The sequence below is a fragment of the Microcebus murinus genome, chromosome 15 (genome assembly GCF_040939455.1).
Source record: "Microcebus murinus isolate Inina chromosome 15, M.murinus_Inina_mat1.0, whole genome shotgun sequence".
NCBI classification, from domain to species: domain Eukaryota; kingdom Metazoa; phylum Chordata; class Mammalia; order Primates; family Cheirogaleidae; genus Microcebus; species Microcebus murinus.
The window spans coordinates 38,158,868-38,176,888 of NC_134118.1; the positions used below are offsets into that span (position 1 = coordinate 38,158,868).

Here is an 18,021-nt window from a genome sequence, read left to right on the forward strand (position 1 = left end):
TATCTTTTGGAAATGCCTTTAGATTTTCTATAGATAATCATATTATCTGCAGATAGGGAGAGTTTATTTCTTCCTTTCAGTCTGTATGCCTTTTATTTCTTCTTGCTGAATTGCCCTGGCTGAAACTTCCAGCACTAAGTAGAATAAGAGTGGTGAGAGTGCACATCTTAGCCATATTCCTGATCTCAGGGAAGAAAGCATTTAGTCTTTTTTATAAAAGTGTAGTATTAGTTGTAGGTTTTATGTAGATGTTCTTTATCAAGTTGAGAAAGTTCTATTTTGTTTTTATTTTTATGAGAGTTTTTTTTATCATGAATGGTGGTGGTGAATTTTTGTCAAATTCCTTTTCTGCATCAGTTGATACGATCATGTGATTTTCTTGCCTTAGCCAATTAATATGGTATATCACATTTTGGTTGATCTGTAAATATTGAAACAGTGTTGCATCCGTGGAATAAAATCTACTTAGTCATAGTGTAAATTCTTCTTATATATTGCTGAATTCTACTTGCTAATTTTTTTTTTGTTTTTTTTTTTTTTTGAGACAGAGTCTCGCTTTGTTGTCCAGGCTAGAGTGAGTGCCCTGGCGTCAGCCTGGCTCAAAGCAACCTCAAACTCCTGGGCTCCAGCGATCCTTCTGCCTCAGCCTCCCAAGTAGCTGGGACTACAGGCATGCGCCACCATGCCCGGCTAATTTTTTATATAGATATCAGTTGGCCAATTAATTTCTTTCTATTTATAGTAGAGACGGGGTCTCGCTCTTGCTCAGGCTGGTTTTGAACTCCTGACCTTGAGCAATCCGCCCGCCTCGGCCTCCCAGAGAGGTAGGATTACAGGCGTGAGCCACCGCGCCCGGCCTACTTGCTAATTTTTTGTTAAGAATTTTTGTGTCTATATTTACAAGAGATATTGGTGTACAGTTGTTTTGTTTTTGGTACTGTCTTTGTCACGTTTTGCTATCATGGTAATAGTAGCTTCTTAAAATGAATTGAAAAGTATAAAGTTGGTGTTAATTCTTTTTAAAACATTTAGTAGAATTCTCCAGTGAAACCATATGACCTTTGAGATTTCTTTTTTGAGTTTTAAAATTATGAATTTAATGTTCTTAATAATTATGGGGTATTCAAATTGTCTGTTTCATATTGGGAAAGTTGTGGTAGCTTGTGTTTTTGAGGACTTGACTCATTTCATTTAAGTTGTCAAATTATGTGTTTAGAGTTGTTTGTGGTATTCCCTTATATTTTTGCTGTCTACAAGGTCTGTAGTAATATTTTGTTTCATTCCTTGTGTCTTATCTCTTGCTTCTTTGTCAGGCTTGCTAAAGTTCTGTCAATTTTATTGATCTTTTCAAAGAACTAGCTCGTTCTAGCTGTTTAGTTCATTGATTTTTCTGTATTGTTTCCTGCTTTCTATTTCATTGACTTCTGTGCTTATCTTTTTTGTTTGTTTGTTTAAAAGACAGGGTCTTTCTCTATTGCCCTGGCACAATCATAGCTCATTGAACTCCTGGGCTCAAGCTATCCTCCTGCCTCAGCCTCCCAAGCAGCTGAGACTACAGGTGTGTACAACCGCACCTACCTAATTTAAAATATTTTATTTATTTTGTAGAGACAGGATCTTGTTATGTTGCCCAGGCTGGTCTCAAACCAGCAGTCTTCCCTTCTTGGCCTCCCAAAGTACTGGGATTACAGGCATGAGTGACCACGCCTGGCTAATAAAGTAAATATCTGATAACTGTGTACCTGATCTCTGGTTTATATCTCCTGTTGCTAGGAGTTCACCTTCCCTCAGTTTTAATGGGAGGGCATATGTTTTGATTTTTTGTGGATGATATAAAAGTGAAGAACCACTATTTTTTTCTTGTCTGTTTTTCTATCTATATGTTCAGTGCCTCTGAAGAAGATTAAAATATCTTATTTTTTACCCTTGTGATCAAATAAATTATATACTTGTTTTGAAAAATGAAATGTGTCATGAATGTATAATTTTTAAAATGAAATTCTTTTGTTACCTTGTCCTCCAAGATAACCATCACTAATAGTCTGGTGCATATTCTTTGGGTGTTTTCTATAGAACTACTATCATACATAATGCATAAATATGATATGTGTATGTTAGAAGTGCACAAAAGAGACCTTTTGGCTAGATGCTAAAATCCATATGAGGTTAAAGCCAAATATCATAATTGTAGAAGGAATTTCTGTTATATGAAATAAATGTAGACCAGGTGTGGTGGCGTATGCCTGTAATCCCAGCACATTGGTAGGCTGAGGTGGGTAGATTGCTTGAGGCCTGGAGTTTGAGATCAGCATGGGCAACATAATAAGACTTCATCTTTACTTTTTACTTTACTTTTTTTTTTTTTTTTGAGACAGAGTCTCACTTTGTTCCCCCGGCTAGAGTGAGTGCCATGGCATCAGCCTAGCTCACAGCAACCTCAATCTCCTGGATTTAAGCAATCATCCTGCCTCAGCCTCCCAAGTAGCTGGGACTATAGGCATGTGCCACTATGCCCGGCTAATTTTTTTTTCTATATATATTAGTTGGCCAATTAATTTATTTCTATTTATAGTAGAGACAGGGTCTCGCTCTTGCTCAGGCTGGTTTCGAACTCCTGACCTTGAGCAATCCACCCGCCTCGGCCTCCCAAAGTGCTAGGATTACAGGCGTGAGCCACCACGCCCGGCCTGTAATGTTATTTTTTAGCTGTCTAGCACTTTCAAATGTTGTATTACTGGCCCAGTGTGCTGGCTTATGCCTGTAATCCTAGCACTTTAGGAGGCCGAAGCAGGAGGATGGCTTGAAGTCAGAAGTTTGAAACCAGCCTGGACAATATAGTGAGACCCAGTTTGTACCAAAAAAAAAAAAAAAAATTAGTCAGGGATGGTGGCGCATGCCTGTAGTCCCAGCTACTTGGGAGGCTGAGGCGGGAATATTGCTTGAGCCTAGGCATTTGAGGTTGCAGTGAGCTATGATCATGTCACTGCGCTCTAGCCCAGGTGACATAGCAAGACCCTATCTTAAAAAAAGAAAAACAAAAACGGATAGTCTTTTTTCTTATTATTTAGCTATTTGAGTTCTTAATCATTTTTATATATAAAATTAATATCTTTCATAATAAATGATTATAGCAGTTTATTATTATAATAAGAAATATACATTAATTTCCCACTTTTACCATATAAAGCACATAAGATTTTCACTCTAAAATTTGTCTGTATTTGAAAGTGAATATTCAAATAATAAATTCAAATGATTTGCCTTATCTACATTGCTGACATTGTAATACTGATTATATGATGTTAATATACTTGATAATATAATTATTTATCATCTAGGCTGGGTATGGTGGCTCACACCTGTAATCCTAGCACTCAGGGAGGCCGAGGCGGGCGGATTGCTCGAGGTCAGGAATTTGAAACCAGCCTGAGCAAGAGCGAGACCCCGTCTCTACTATAAATAGGAAGAAATTAATTGGCCAACTAATATATATAGAAAAAATTAGCCGGGCATGGTGGCACATGCCTGTAGTCCCAGCTACTCGGGAGGCTGAGGCAGAAGGATTGCTTGAGCCCAGGAGTTTGAGGTTGCTGTGAGATAGGCTGACTCCATGGCTCTCATTCTAGCCTGGGCAACAAAGTCAGACTTTGTCTCAAAAAAAAAAGAAAAAATATTTATCATCTATATTTCAGGAATGCCAGAAATTATGCAAGAGTGGGTACTTAGCTGAAACCAAGCAGTGTATTTTGGCTTAATATGTAGGCTGAAGCTGAATTTTCACTTATCTATAATTTAAGTATAATTGTATCTTTTAAAAAACGTGGTCATACTGTAAATTCTGTCCTGCATCTTTTAAAAAAATTTTTGTACTGAGGCTGGGCGTGGTGGCTCACGCCTGTAATCCTAGCACTCTGGGAGGCCAAGAAGGGTGGATCGTTTGAGCCTAGGAGTTCGAGACCAGCCTGAGCAAGAGTGAGACCCCGTCTCTATGAAAAAAAAAGTAGAAAGAAATTAGCTGGACAACTAAAAGTATATATATAAAAAATTAGCTGGGCATGGTAGCACATGCCTGTAGTCCCAGCTACTTGGGAGGCTGAGGCAGAAGGATTGCTTGAGCCCAGGAGTTTGAGGTTGCTGTGAGCTATAATGCCATGGCACTCTAGCCCAGGTAACAGAGTGAGATCTGTGTTAGAAAAAAAAAAAAAAAAAATTGTACTATGTCTTGAACATCTTTACATGCCAGCACTTAGAGATTTATATTCTTTTTAAAAGGCTACATATTTCATTATTTATATGTCCCAGTGTTATATATATTTCTCTGTTGCTGGATATTTAGGCTATTTCCAATATTTCAGTCTTATAAACAGTACTATAATATATATCTTCTGTGTATAATTTTTTAGAAGATACTTTTATAAGTACTTGAGTTATTGGATCCTGCTTTTTATTCTTTTTTTTTTTTTTTTTTTTGAGACAGAGTCTCGCTTTGTTGTCCAGGCTAGAGTGAGTGCCGTGGCGTCAGCCTTGCTCACAGCAACCTCAAACTCCTGGGCTCGAGCGATCCTTCTGCCTCAGCCTCCCAAGTAGCTGGGACTACAGGCATGCGCCACCATGCCCGGCTATTGCTTTTTATTCTTGAGGTTTAAATGCCTTCCACCTCTCACAGTGATGTGGATATTTGAGATGGAAAAAACGAACTTTATAGTATCCAGGATTATAGAGCATAATTTCATGCCAAAGTGGATACTATTAGCTACTCTTACCTGGAATTTTTTCTCTGTCTGTTCTCTTGCTAACATACAGAGAGTATGTGTGATTTTGAAGAGAGTATAATATGATTTTAAAGCTGGCTATAGGCCTGGCGTGGTGGCTCACGCCTGTAATCCTAGCACTTTGGGAGGCCGAGGCGGGTGGATTGCTCAAGGTCAGGAGTTCGAAACCAGCCTGAGCGAGACCCCGTCTCTACCAAAAATAGAAATAAATTAATTGACCAACTAAAAATATATATACAAAAAAAAAAAAAATTAGCCGGGCATGGTGGCGCATGCCTGTAGTCCCAGCTACTTGGGAGGCTGAGGCAGTAGGATCGCTGAGTCCCGGAGATTGAGGTTGCTGTGAGCCAGGCTGACGCCACGGCACTCACTCTAGCCTGGGCAACAAAGTGAGACTCTGTCTCAAAAAAAAGAAAAACCTGGCTATACTTTTTTCTTAATCTCATTTTTCTCTTGCCAAAACTGACCTCTTGCCATGTGAACTGATTTTTTTAATTGGTATTTTCTTTTCAGTTTTGTCTAAATATTCACAATAGTAGTGATTCTCATTTCTTATATATTTGAAAACCATAATTCACTTAGCTAAATGATCTTAAATCTTACGTTCCCAGCTGGGCATCTGTCACTATTTAAAGATTTTAGCCTAGATATTTGAAATAGCAAGTATTTTTTGATTAGCTTTGAAATAATGATAAAACTAATAAGTGGAATTACTTTATTCTTCAAACATTTTAAGTAGAGATTTAGTATATTGTGCTATGTATTATTCTTTTACTTATTATATGTTAATATTATAATAAATTCCCAACATAATCATAGACCCCAAGATATATTCACTTTTGTTGTTAAACTTTAAAATCAGCTTCTTATTTATCAGAGCTTGTATTATCTCATTTGAATAAATTTAATACCTAAAGTCTTTTTTGATTCTAGAAGGTCCACTGATATTTTTGTGCATGAAAACTTAGTATTATTATATCATTTAAATAGGATTGTATTTTCCTAGAAGTAACAGAAAACACATTTCACAGTAACTTAATAATATACAGGTTTTATTTTTTTCATATAACAAGGAATTTGGAGGTAGGCAGTTGCTGCCATTAGTGGTTCTGCTTAATAATGCCTCAAGAGCTACTTTCTGCCTTTTCTGCCATTCTTAATATAATGGCTTTTTGTCTGGCCTTGTGCTTGCAAACCTCATGATATCAAGATGGCAGTTGAAGCTCTGGGTATCATTTCTGTGCCTGGGTAACATAGCGAGACCTTACCCTTCCCCCTCAAAAAAAAAAAAAAAATTGAAAAAAGAAAAAAAAAAAGGAAAAAAGTTTCCATTGCCAAATAACTTTTGGGAAGTCCATGCATTGGTTATACATCTTGCTTTTGGGATGTGTGATGCGCAGTAGCATATTAAAGCTTTGGCAATTCTATCATCTAAACTTCTATTTAGCATTTTTTAATTGATTATTTCTCAGACTTACTTGATTGTGGAACCTTTTTTCTTAATACAGCTTTTATAGACATACTATTGTGCTGTGAATATTCCTAAATCTTATGAAAGGCACAATGAACAAAGAGAGGAGATTTCTATTATTTTCTAGTGTATTAGAGGATTTAGAAAAGTATAAAGATGATATCTTTAATTCGCTATCAGTAAGACACGTTTCAGCTAATTTCTTATTGTTAATGAAATTCACAGATTTTTCAAATACATTTTTCAGTTCGCTATTTAACGAAACTTTAAAAAACCTAACAAAGATTATTAGTGAAGTTGTAAGGAAAGCATGAGACTATGAGTTGGTCTAATTTGTAGTCTTGGCTGTGAATGAAAACAGATTTGTCTTTTTGTTCCTCTGTCAAATAGATGTGATAATTGACTGATCTGTGTAACTTACAGTGTTCTGGTAAGGATTAGTTATCACAAAAGAATTAGAAATCTTATATGAATGTACTTTATTGATAATATTACTGAAATGCTGGAACTTCTGGGCATTCTAACAAATAGTGAAAGACCCAGAAGACAGTTAAGTAGAAGAAGAACAAAAACCTCAATGGAAGTTTTTCAGTTTAGAATATCAAATGACAAGAAGTTACAATTGTTGATCATGGACTTTAACCCACTTAAGCTAAATATATGGAATTTTTTGACTATAGTAAGTCTTAGAATCTTTATTAATGTATTAGTGGAAGGCTTCCAAGCCTAGATAAGTCTCATTGTTAGATTATGGTATAATTCTATGTCTTTTAGTCTTCTAAATTTATTTGTGATTGTAACTTAAATGGCACAATGCTAAACATCAAAATTCTTCTGTTCTCCTCTTAATTTTTTATCTTTGGAGATAATATTTAAACTTACTGATACATATATCCTTAGAATCCAGTATATATCAAGCACTGTGCTAGGTTTAAAAACGATAAAAAATATTTTTTAGAAACTATTTCTATTTTCAAGGACCACCATCGTGCTATTTGAATGGCAAAGGCTGACTTGGGAAATAAATTGGAGAGCAAGTGATTAAAATGTGTGATGTGAAAAAAATATGTGTGATATGGTTGAAATATTAGTTTGACTTGTGCAATTATTGTATTATAGTCAGGAACAGTTGAATATTGTTAATATGATATAGGTCATTCTAGTTTATTATAGGCTGCAGACGTAAAATGGTTGTCTATAGAGATATGTCTTGTGTTGGACCATAAGAAAATGTTAAGATATGGTTCTTTAAAGGAAGCACGAAAGAGGGAAGGCAAATATAGAGAATACCAAATTTAACCTCATTTTCTGAAGTAAGAAATTTTAAGATGAGACTAAGTGTTCTATGATTCCAGGGATGTAGACATAGTTTATAAGAATTATGATTTTAGAAGGGACAAGGGAGAACCAGAGTGAGCTGAAAATTTGTTTACCCAACCCATATTGTAATGGGTTAAAGTAGTTTAGAATTCAAATTGGATCCTGAAATAGCAGATGTGATTGCCTGTAACTAATAATTAGGAAATATTTTAGACCCTTATAATTGTGTGAAGTTCTTTGGGTGGGATATGTTGAAAATTTATATTTGTTTCCAATGATATTTTACTTTCATGATTATTGTAATTTAATTAAATTTATTCTTTTTCTTATATATATTGCATCTACTTATAATTTTCTTTACTAGTGATAAAAACACTTTACTGTCTTTATCTACAGAGATTTAAAATTCCAGTAGAGACAAATATTACTACAGGAGTCCCCGTGTTATGGATGACCTGGCTTATGGTGTTCCGTACTTACGAATGGGCTCCCAAGGCTCCCCATAGGGATAATTTATAATTAAATAATTAAATTAATAATTCAGGAACTAGTTTCTTCTGTGCATGTAAACAAGCCCGCATGGCATAAATGGTTCATTAAGTGTAGCATCCTTATGCTAGTGGCCAGTATCATTGTTTCCATGGTTGCTTACACACAGCATCACTTTTATCATAACTTTTTAATTCAATTTTGTGAGTCTGTGTTTACCCTTATGAGCAAAAGTCCACTGCAAGTCCAGTCCAGATGAGCCTGCAGTGAAGGGAAAGGTGATTACAATGGAAACGAAAGTAGAAATAATTAAGTGTTGAACGAAAAGCCAGATACCACCATTCATTAGGAAAGCATTCGGCTTCAGTGGCTCCACTGTTAGAACAATTATAAAGGATAAAGTGAGAATGATGGAACATGTGAAAGGCAGTGTTCCAATGAAAGCATCAGTTATTACTAACCAGCATAGTGGATTAATTGTTGAAATGGAAAGGTTATTATAATATTTATTGGTTAGAAGATCAAAATAGGTGTAACATTCCTGTTAGCCTAGCATACAAATTAGGTGCATGTTAACCTTCAATATTCTGTTTTGAAATTTCTCCTATTTCCTACCTAAACTTTTAAATCTGAATTTGCTTTTATGTTCTGTTTGTTTGAATTAAAAGGAGTGGCACAATAGTTATTGTAACTGTAACTTATTATTACATTACAGGGATATTATTATGGTATTACACTATATTATTATTACCATATGTATGCCATTATAGTATTGTTGTTATTATAACTGATTATTAATGCATATGTGCTAGTTATCAGGGATCCCAGTTACATACAAATCCAGCATAAAGACATTCTCAGGAACATATCTTGTTCATAACCTGGGGACTGCTTGTATTTAAGAAATTTTTGGTCTGATAGTGAACGTATTTCTTAACAAAGTCTGGATTGTACTACCACAGTTTCTGTAGTGTTAAATATTATATAAGAATTGGCTAGGCTTTGTGGCTCACACTTGTAATCTTAACCCTTTGGGAGGCTGAGGGGGGAGGATTGCTTGAGGCCAGGAGTTCAAGACCAGCCTGGGTAACAGGGAGACCCTTTCTATACAAAAACATTTTTAAAAATTAGCCAAGCATGATGGTACCAGCCTGTAGTCCTAGCTACTCAGGAGGCTGAGATAGGAGGCTTGCTTGAGCCCAGGAATTCAAGGTTATAGTGAAGTGTAATCAGGCCACTGCATCACTACACTGCAGTCTGGATGACAGAATGGATCCCTGTTTCAGAGAAACAAACACACAAAAAAACCCCACATGCATTAAAAAAATTTTTTTATGTGTGTAATAATTGCTTGGTGCTTTTTGTGTTCTAATTCACAGGATTCACATCATTGTTGATTACTAGAAAAGTCTCAGTATTACAGCAGATTATTCATTCATCCTTCCTTTCAATGTTTTGCTTTTGGACTTTCCTATTAAATGTGTGTTTGTCTTTCTCATGTTGTACTCCATGTCTCACAACCTGTCTCATACATTCTATCTGCTTGTCTCTCTCTCCTGCCTTCTTGGAATATCCTCAGTTCTGTCTTTCAGTTCGCACATCCTTTATTCATCTCCTTTTAATCTACTTTTCAACTAACCTGTCTGTTGAATTTTTTCATTGTCTCCTTTTTATTTTAAAAATTCTGTTTTTCAAATCTTTTTGGTAATCTTCTTTCTTCTCTTCATAATCTTTTTTTTTTTATTTCGGCATATTATGGGGGTACAGATTTTAAGGTTTCAGTAAATGCCCTTTCCCCCCACAACTCTGAGTTTCCAGCATGACCATCCCCTAGATGGTGCACATCTCACTCATTATGTATGTATATACCCGCCCCCCTCCCCCCTGCCCAATACCCTATTACTGTAGTACCTATGTGTCCACTTAGGTGCTGCTCAGTTAATACCAGTTTGCTGGTGAGTATATATGGTGCTTGTTTTTCCATTCTTGGGCATAATCTTTTAAGTGTCTTTTTTTTCTTTCATGCCTTTATGATACAAAAAAGTCCCTTTAATATATCATAATTTTATAAATTTTATAATTTTATAACTTGAAGGTTTGGAGGACCTTAGTTAGTATATCTTAGTTAGTATATATCTACTGACTCCTCATGCTATGTTGTTTTTGTATGTGTTTTTTGATTTTGGACTATGAGTTTATTTTCAGTGGGCCTTTATCTGAGAGAATCTTTTGTAGCCTGTGCACCTCTAGGGATGGTACCACTTAAAATTTTATAAAATGTAACAAACATACCGAAGATATGTAGGTAAAATATATAAATGTACTTAAAAATTATTAAAATGTATATGCACATATCCAACACCAGCTTAGTAGTAAAACAATTTTAGTAATTGGAATCTCTTTTTCTTTCCTAGAACAATTATCCTTATCCTGTGATGTGAGTAATTCCTTTGATTTTTTAAAAAATAGTTTATTATCTATCTATATATCCCTCAGCAATATATTGTTCATCTTTGAAAGACTGAGTACTAATCACAAACCTAATTCTGTAAGGAAAGTGCAATATTCTGCTATTAAATGAAGGTTCTGGGAGAGGATAAAACTGAACAGAGTCTCTGGGTCATGGTCTCATTTTTCTGAATTTTTGAGAACCCTTACTAGGGAATTAATTAGGCAGCATCAAAAATAAACTCTGGGAGATTTTGAGGTGTATTAGTTTCTTAGGGATATAAAACAGAGTACCAGAAATTGGTGGCTGAGTACACCTGAAATTTATTGTCTCACAGTCCTGTCTCTATGTGTAGGTTTCTGAGGGTAAATTTTCCCTCTTTGTAAGAACACCTGTCATATTGGATTAGGGCTGCCCTAATGATCCCATCTTAACTAATTACATCTACAACAACCCTATTTCCAAATAAGATCACATTCTGGAGTACTAGAGGTTGGGACTTCAACATATGACCTTTTGGGGGACACAATTCAACCCATAACATGGGGTGTCTGGTATAGTGGCATAGTGGTGGTATAGAGCAGATATTTAATAATAAGCAATCCAGTAAGAATATAGTGAGGGAATAGGTTGTTCTGTGGATTCTGTTTCTAAAGTTATCAGGGCACATATCCAGCTGTCAAAAGTATGTCAAGGTTGGGTGTGGTGGTTCACATCTGTAATCCCAACACTTTGGGAAGCTGAGGCGGGAAGATCCCTGGAGACCAGGAGTTTGAGACCAGCCTGGGCATCATGGCAAGATCCTGTCTCTACAAAAAATTAGCTGAGTGCAGTGGTGCATGCCTATAACGTTAGCTACTCAGGAGGCTGAGGTGGGAGGATCCCTTTAGCCTAGGAGTTCTAACCTGGGTGACACAGTGAGACCATGCCAATATTTAAAAAAAAAAAAAAGTATGTCAAAATAGACTCTAGGCAAGTTAACACTTGCTGTATTATATGCACGGTAGGAATGGAGATATGTTACTTGAGATATGGATAATTTTTTTCAATTTCTGAGAAAATGCAACTAACAGTATATATGTGTAAGTAGGTTTTCAGCTGATAAAACAGAGAGGCTCAAAGTAACAGTGGTTTCTGCAAGCTAGAATTGTATTTGCCCTTTAGGTAAAAGTCTGGGAGGTGGGCTACTGTGGCGGTTCTATAATTGTCAGGATCTGTGGATCTTTTTGCTGTTTTATCTTCAACATAAGAATTGCAGCTTAGATTCCAAGATGGCCACTGTAGCTCTTGCCATTGTTTCTGCATCTTACACAGTAGGAAGGAGGAAAGTTGTCTGTCTTTTTTTTTTTTTTTTTTCCCTTTAAACTTTGTTTTAATGGCTCTCAAAATTCTGTGATAGATTTTTGGTCAAATTGTTTACATTAAAAAGTACTGATTTTAAAAACGAATAACTTAAAACTGCCACATGAATAAAAAAGGTCCATAAAACGCTCTCCTTTTCTTCCGAAGGTTTTACAATGCATTTATGATTAACCAGTCTTTTACTATTAAACTTAAATGGCCAATTGAAATAAACAGTTCTAAGACCATTTCTTCTACCACTAAGACTGGAGTGGCAGGTATTAGGGATGATATTGATTTAGCCTTTTGAGCTTCCTGGGCAGACTTAGTGACCTTGCCAGCTCCAGCAGTCTTCTTGTCCATTGCTCTGATGGCACCCACAGCAACTGTCTGTCCCATATCTCGAACAGCAAAACAACCCAGGGGTGGAGAGTCAGAGAAGTTCTCAACACACATGGGCTTGCCAGGAATCATGTTAATGATGGTAGCATCACCAGATTTCAAGAATTTAGGGCCATCTTCTACCTTCTTACCAAAGCAAACAGCGATCAATCTTTTCCTTCAGCCCAGCAAACTTGCAAACAATGTGGGCTGTGTTGATGAACCAGTACAGGTGTGTAGGCAGCACTAATTTGGCCTGGATGGTTCAGGATAATCACCTGAGTAGCGAAGCCAGCTGCTTCCATGGTGTGTCATTTTTTATGTTACCAGCCATATTGTCAGGGTGAACACCTCTAACAGACCCATACTTGATATTGAAGCCCACATTGTTTCCAGGAAGAGCTTCACTCAGATCTTCATGGTACATTTAAGAAGACTTCATTTGTAATGTTGATTGGATTAAAGAGGCCGCTGTGTCAGAACACCAGTCTCCACTTTGCCCACAGGGATAGTATCAATACCACCAATTTTGTTGCATCCTGCAGAGGCAGATGCAAGGTCTTGTCAGTTGGATGAGTTGATGGTAGGATGCAATCCAGAGCTTCAGGTGGCATGGTCCAACTGACATTGCCATCTTAACAGGTGGCTTTACATCCCTTAAACCAAAGCATATTATATTAGTGCTTGACTCTAGCATGTTGTCATCATTCTGACCAGAGGCACAAATGCTACTGTGTTGGGCTTGTACCCAATTTTCTTAGTGTAAGTGCTGACTTCCTTAACAATTTTCTTGTATCTCTTCTGGCTGTAGGGTGGCTCAATGGAATTCATTTTGTTAACACCAACAATTAGTTGTTGCACACCCAGTGTGTAAACCAGAAGGGCATGTTCATGCCCATTTGTGGAGATACCAGCTTCAGATTCACCAACACCAACAGCAATAATCGGGACAGTACAGCCAGCCTGAGATGTGCCTATAATCATGTTTTTTTTTTTTTTTTTTTTTTTTTTGAGACAGAGTCTTGCTTTCTTGCCTAGGCTAGAGTGAGTGCCGTGGCATCAGCCTAGCTCACAGCAACCTCAAACTCCTGGGCTCAAGCAATCCTACTGCCTCAGCCTCCCGAGTTGCTGGGACTACAGGCACAGCCACCATGCTCGGCTAATTTCATATATATATATATTAGTTGGCCAATTAATTTCTTTCTATTTTTATAGTAGAGACGGGGTCTCGCTCAGGCTGGTTTTGAACTCCTGACCTTGAGCAATCCGCCCGCCTCGGCCTCCCAGAGTGCTAGGATTACAAGCGTGAGCCACCGCGCCCGGCCTATAATCATGTTTTTGATAAAGTCTTTGTGTCCAGGGCATCAATAATAGTCATGTACTATTTTCTAGTCTCAAATATCCACGGGGAGATATCAGTGCTGATACCATGTTCACATTCAGCTTTCAGTTTATTTAAGACCCAGGCATACTTGAAGGAGCCCTTTCTCATCTCAGCAGTCTTCTCAAAGTTTTTGATGGTTCTTTTGTTTTGATCCTACTACATTGGTATATCAGATGGCCAGTAGTGGTAGACTTGCCTGAATCTACGTGTCCAGTGATGACCATGTCGCTATGAGTCTTTTTCTTTCTCATTTTGGCTTTTAGAGGTGGTTTTCACGACACCTGGTGGCAAACCTCTTGTGAAAAGCATGTTTCCTTTTTTAAAGAGTAATACCCAGAAGGTGCACATATTACTGCTTGTTGGTCAGAACTTGTTCACCTGGCTGGTATGGAAAGCTTTTCATTCAAGGAAAGTTGGAAACTGAGATCTTTTTTCATGGGCTCCATGTGCCAAACCTGGAATCTCTTAATTATTGTGAAAGAAGAAAAAATGTAAACTGGGAATCAGTGCAGTCTGTTCCACAGCACTTTAATTTTCCTGCAATTTCTCCCTATTAGTAAGTTTGTAGTGACTATAAACATGTACAAGGTCCCATTCACTTAGGAATGGATTCTTGGGGAAAAACTGGGTATCTTGAGATTGGTACTTTTAAAAACTAAGTGTATTTTTGGAGGATGCAGAAAAATTGAAGAAGCTTACCTTTAGTTCATTTTGCAAATATATAGACAGGTAGTAACTAGACCTGTCGTAATACATAGGTCACAAGAAATAAAAAAGTACTTAGGGGCAGAAGCTGTGATTATACTTTGTTCAGTGTTTTTCCTAGTGTACCTTCCTTCTGTCCCATCTTTGAGGAAAAATTTAGCAAGTTTCCATTGAGTGGTCCAGGAAAAACATAGCTTTTCTTTGAAGTGTTAGAATTTGCTATGAGTTACAGTCTTTCCAGTTTTATAAATCTTTTGAAGAGAAGATAATTATTTTTGGTCTACATGTGTTTCTTGGTTTTTTGAAAATACAAGTGATTTAGGTTAGTGACTAATTTCAGCTTAAGGCAATTTTTTAATGTAATCATTAAGAAGAAATGTAATCATCGTGTCTAATTAAAGTCCTAAAACAAAACTTATAAAGGTTTATTTGAATTCTTTGAATAAGTTGTTATAAAATTTCTATAATCTTGTACATTAAACTATAACCTATAGAAAGCATGTTATGCCACACTGAAGGTTGCTATAAAAATTGTTTATGAAGTTCAGGCCAAGACTAAAATATGTTGAAATGTAGAGTTTTGAAAAATGTTCTATATAGCAAAGGAGACCAAATCATGCTAAAATGCAGAAAAAGACTATACATCAGTTTCCATGCTACATTATTCAAAAAAATACAACCATAAAAAAGGTAATAAGATTACATTTTCACATTTCATGGCTAGTAAAGTGCATTAGGCTGCTCAGATATTCATAACTTACTGTGACATTTGGGAAGATTACATTTTGTAGTGCAGAGCCATTACTACAGCTCAGATAATAACTAGCCAATGCCTGGACCTGGATTATGATCCCTGTCATTGGAAACAAATTTGTGTTTTGAAGGTTGATCAGCTTCAAATAACTATTAGAAAGGGTTAACATGACATGCTGTAGACCCCGTGCATGGTTTTTAGTATAATAGGTATGCATACATATAGTATATCAAATATGCCACACGTTTGTATGTACAAATTTCTGCCATCAATTTTCTCCTTGAAAGGCATATTTTATAATATTTAAAGCAATGAGGGAATATTTAAAACGCCTTTCTGGATATTGCTCTCACAGTATAAACTCAATTTAAAAGCTGGTGAAATATTTGGGGCTTTTTTGGAAATTACTTTCAAAAATTAATTCTATAGCTTCTTGGAAGGGTGGTTACTGGTGGTAATATACACAGATCAAAATGAAGGATTGATGGTAGTAATATTAAGGTGAAGGTAAGGTCTCTTAAGTTAGTTGCAACATGGTTTTTGACCCATTTAGATCTACGTAGAGGACATATGTAATAATTGCTGCAAGAAATTTTCACACTATTAGAACTCTTTCCAGATTTTATTTTCTTGGCAGTAGATAGTTTCAAACATATTAGTTGGTTTGCCTTATATTAAATAAATAAAGTCCAAATATGTTTGTGTGTGTGTTTTAAGAAGTGCCTCATTATATTCAGTGGAAAAGGCTTAGTTTCTGTCTTCTAGAAACTACTACTGAAGAGTTTGTCTTCCTTTTCTACTTTACTATTATATATAAATGATTTTCATAAAATCTTTCTCTTTCAGATTTCTTTTCTAATTATTTTAGTGTTATATATTGTTACATATAATATTATAGAATTATTCATTTTTAAGGCCTTAGAGATTCTTTTTGTTTGACTGCCTTTCTGGATCTTTGTAATTCTTTTTCTCAAGAAGTTTTTCTTGTGCCTGAAGATTTTGTCACTCCTTTATTTTACATTCTATAAATGGGTGGTTCTTTCTAATTATCTTTGGAAGAATATTGGTGACTATTGGTATTCTTAGACCTGGATCAGAGCTTTCTATTGCTAAAATGGATTAAAAATTATCCTTTTCAAATTTACAGGTTGAAGTTTATGCTGTGAATTTTCTCAGCTTTGAATTTTTCCCATTAACTTTCCTTAATCTTTGGCATCAGCAACTGATTATTATTGCCCACATTTAATAAAAGATAATCTTGACTCAACACAATTATGTTTAGTTAGTATTGCCATATTGCTTTTTGGAAATATTATGACGGGCGTGTATAAAAGTGCCTGTTTTATCTCATTCTCACCTACTTTGATCATTAATAATTTTAAAAATTGCTAACTTTTATTTTATAAATAGTTTCCAATTAGCATTTGTCATTTGAGGGTTTTTTTGTGTATATATGAATTGACTGTTCATATCTTTCTAAAACTTCTTTCACCAAACTGAAAATATCTTATTTTTCTTCATACTACTTTTTCCCCCCTCATACTACTTTTTATTTCTATAACCTGTTAATGATTTTTTGCTCTTTGAGAATTTCTTATATTTTGTGGTTTCAAATGTAAGTTTTGATGTTTTAAGTTATCTGGAGGTTGGTTTTTTTTTGGTTTATGGTGTAAGATAAGGATTTAACCCTAATTTTTTAAAATGAAAACTGTCATAGCTCCATTTAATGCTTCTGATACTATGCTAATCCTGCATTGAATTTATTTATATTGGTTCCAGGTTCTGTTTTTATTGCATCAATTATTTTCTTCTAGTACCACACAGTTTTAATAATTATGTTTTACCATTTGATTAATGATTCCAGTGTTCTTTTTGTACAGAATTTTCCTTTACTTTTTAACGTATTTAATTCCCTGATAGAAGTTACAATCATTCAAGTTTCAGAAAAAAAAAAATCACATTGGGATTTTTAATGATATTGTGCTGAATTTATAGGTTAATTTGTGAAAATTTAACAAACTTATAGAATTTAGTATTATCATCGAGAAGCAAGTCTGCTCATTTATCAAAATGAGAAAGTTTTTTCGTAGAAGTCTTACATCTTCTTTAATTCACACCTAGATATTTTATACTCATGGTTGGTATGAGAAATGTTTTAAAACTATTATATTTTCTATTAGATAGTTTAGGTATTTAGGAAAGTTTATCATTAATATTAAATATATATTTTGTATTTATATAAAATGACTTTTTGAGCTGAAGTTACTGTATGACTTGATGTCATTCCTGTATTATATATTTTCATTGAGAAAGGGATTTCCAGTTTGGAAACCTAGTATTTTCTAAGTAAACAGTTAAAAAAAATTCTGTAGAATATAAGATTTAGTGTTGATTGGTATGAATAAGAGTGGGGTGTTTCTGTTTTAAGCATTACTGTTCTATTTCCTGAAGGCCTGGCATATAGTAGGCATTCAGTAAAGTGTGTTAAATGAGTTTATAAATTTATTGTGTAGTAGAGGTTTGTATTTTGTGGTTATTTCGGTACATGTGTTGAACCTATCTGGCCTTTTTACTAAAGTATGTTCTATAAAGGCCAGTATCCAACCAGTGTGCCTCAGTATATAAATATGAGATGTTTACAGCCCGGGCCCATTCTGATAGATTTGGCATGTGCTCTCATGGCTTGGTGCCGTTGCTGTACAAGTTGTTAAATATTTGAATAACTTGTCTGCATGTTGTCAATTTTATATTGGGCTAAATTATTTTTGACTCAATGAATAATTTGTCAGAAATAAGCTACCTAAGAAATCCCAAACTTGTGTATTATTGTTGATACCATTTGTATTTATGATAATTTTATAAGCTCTGATACTAACATCAGTGGTGTTTTGTGCATTTGCTTCTTTTTAAACTTTTTGAATGAATAATATGTGTTCATGGTATAAAATTCAAATC

General features: G+C 35.4%; 1 protein-coding gene across 9 annotated transcripts in view; it reads left to right on the top strand.

Annotated features, from left to right (window-relative positions):
- LRBA (LPS responsive beige-like anchor protein) overlaps positions 1-18,021 on the top strand; it is a 635,991-nt gene that overhangs the window by 60,557 nt on the left and 557,413 nt on the right. Inside the window, exon 2 of one of the 9 annotated variants that reach the window (XM_076010593.1) lies at positions 10,467-10,489. The exons of the other annotated variants lie outside the window; for them this stretch is intronic. The gene's annotated coding sequence lies outside the window, so the exon portion shown is untranslated. The remainder of the gene's footprint in view (positions 1-10,466; positions 10,490-18,021) is intronic. 9 annotated transcript variants of the gene reach the window in all.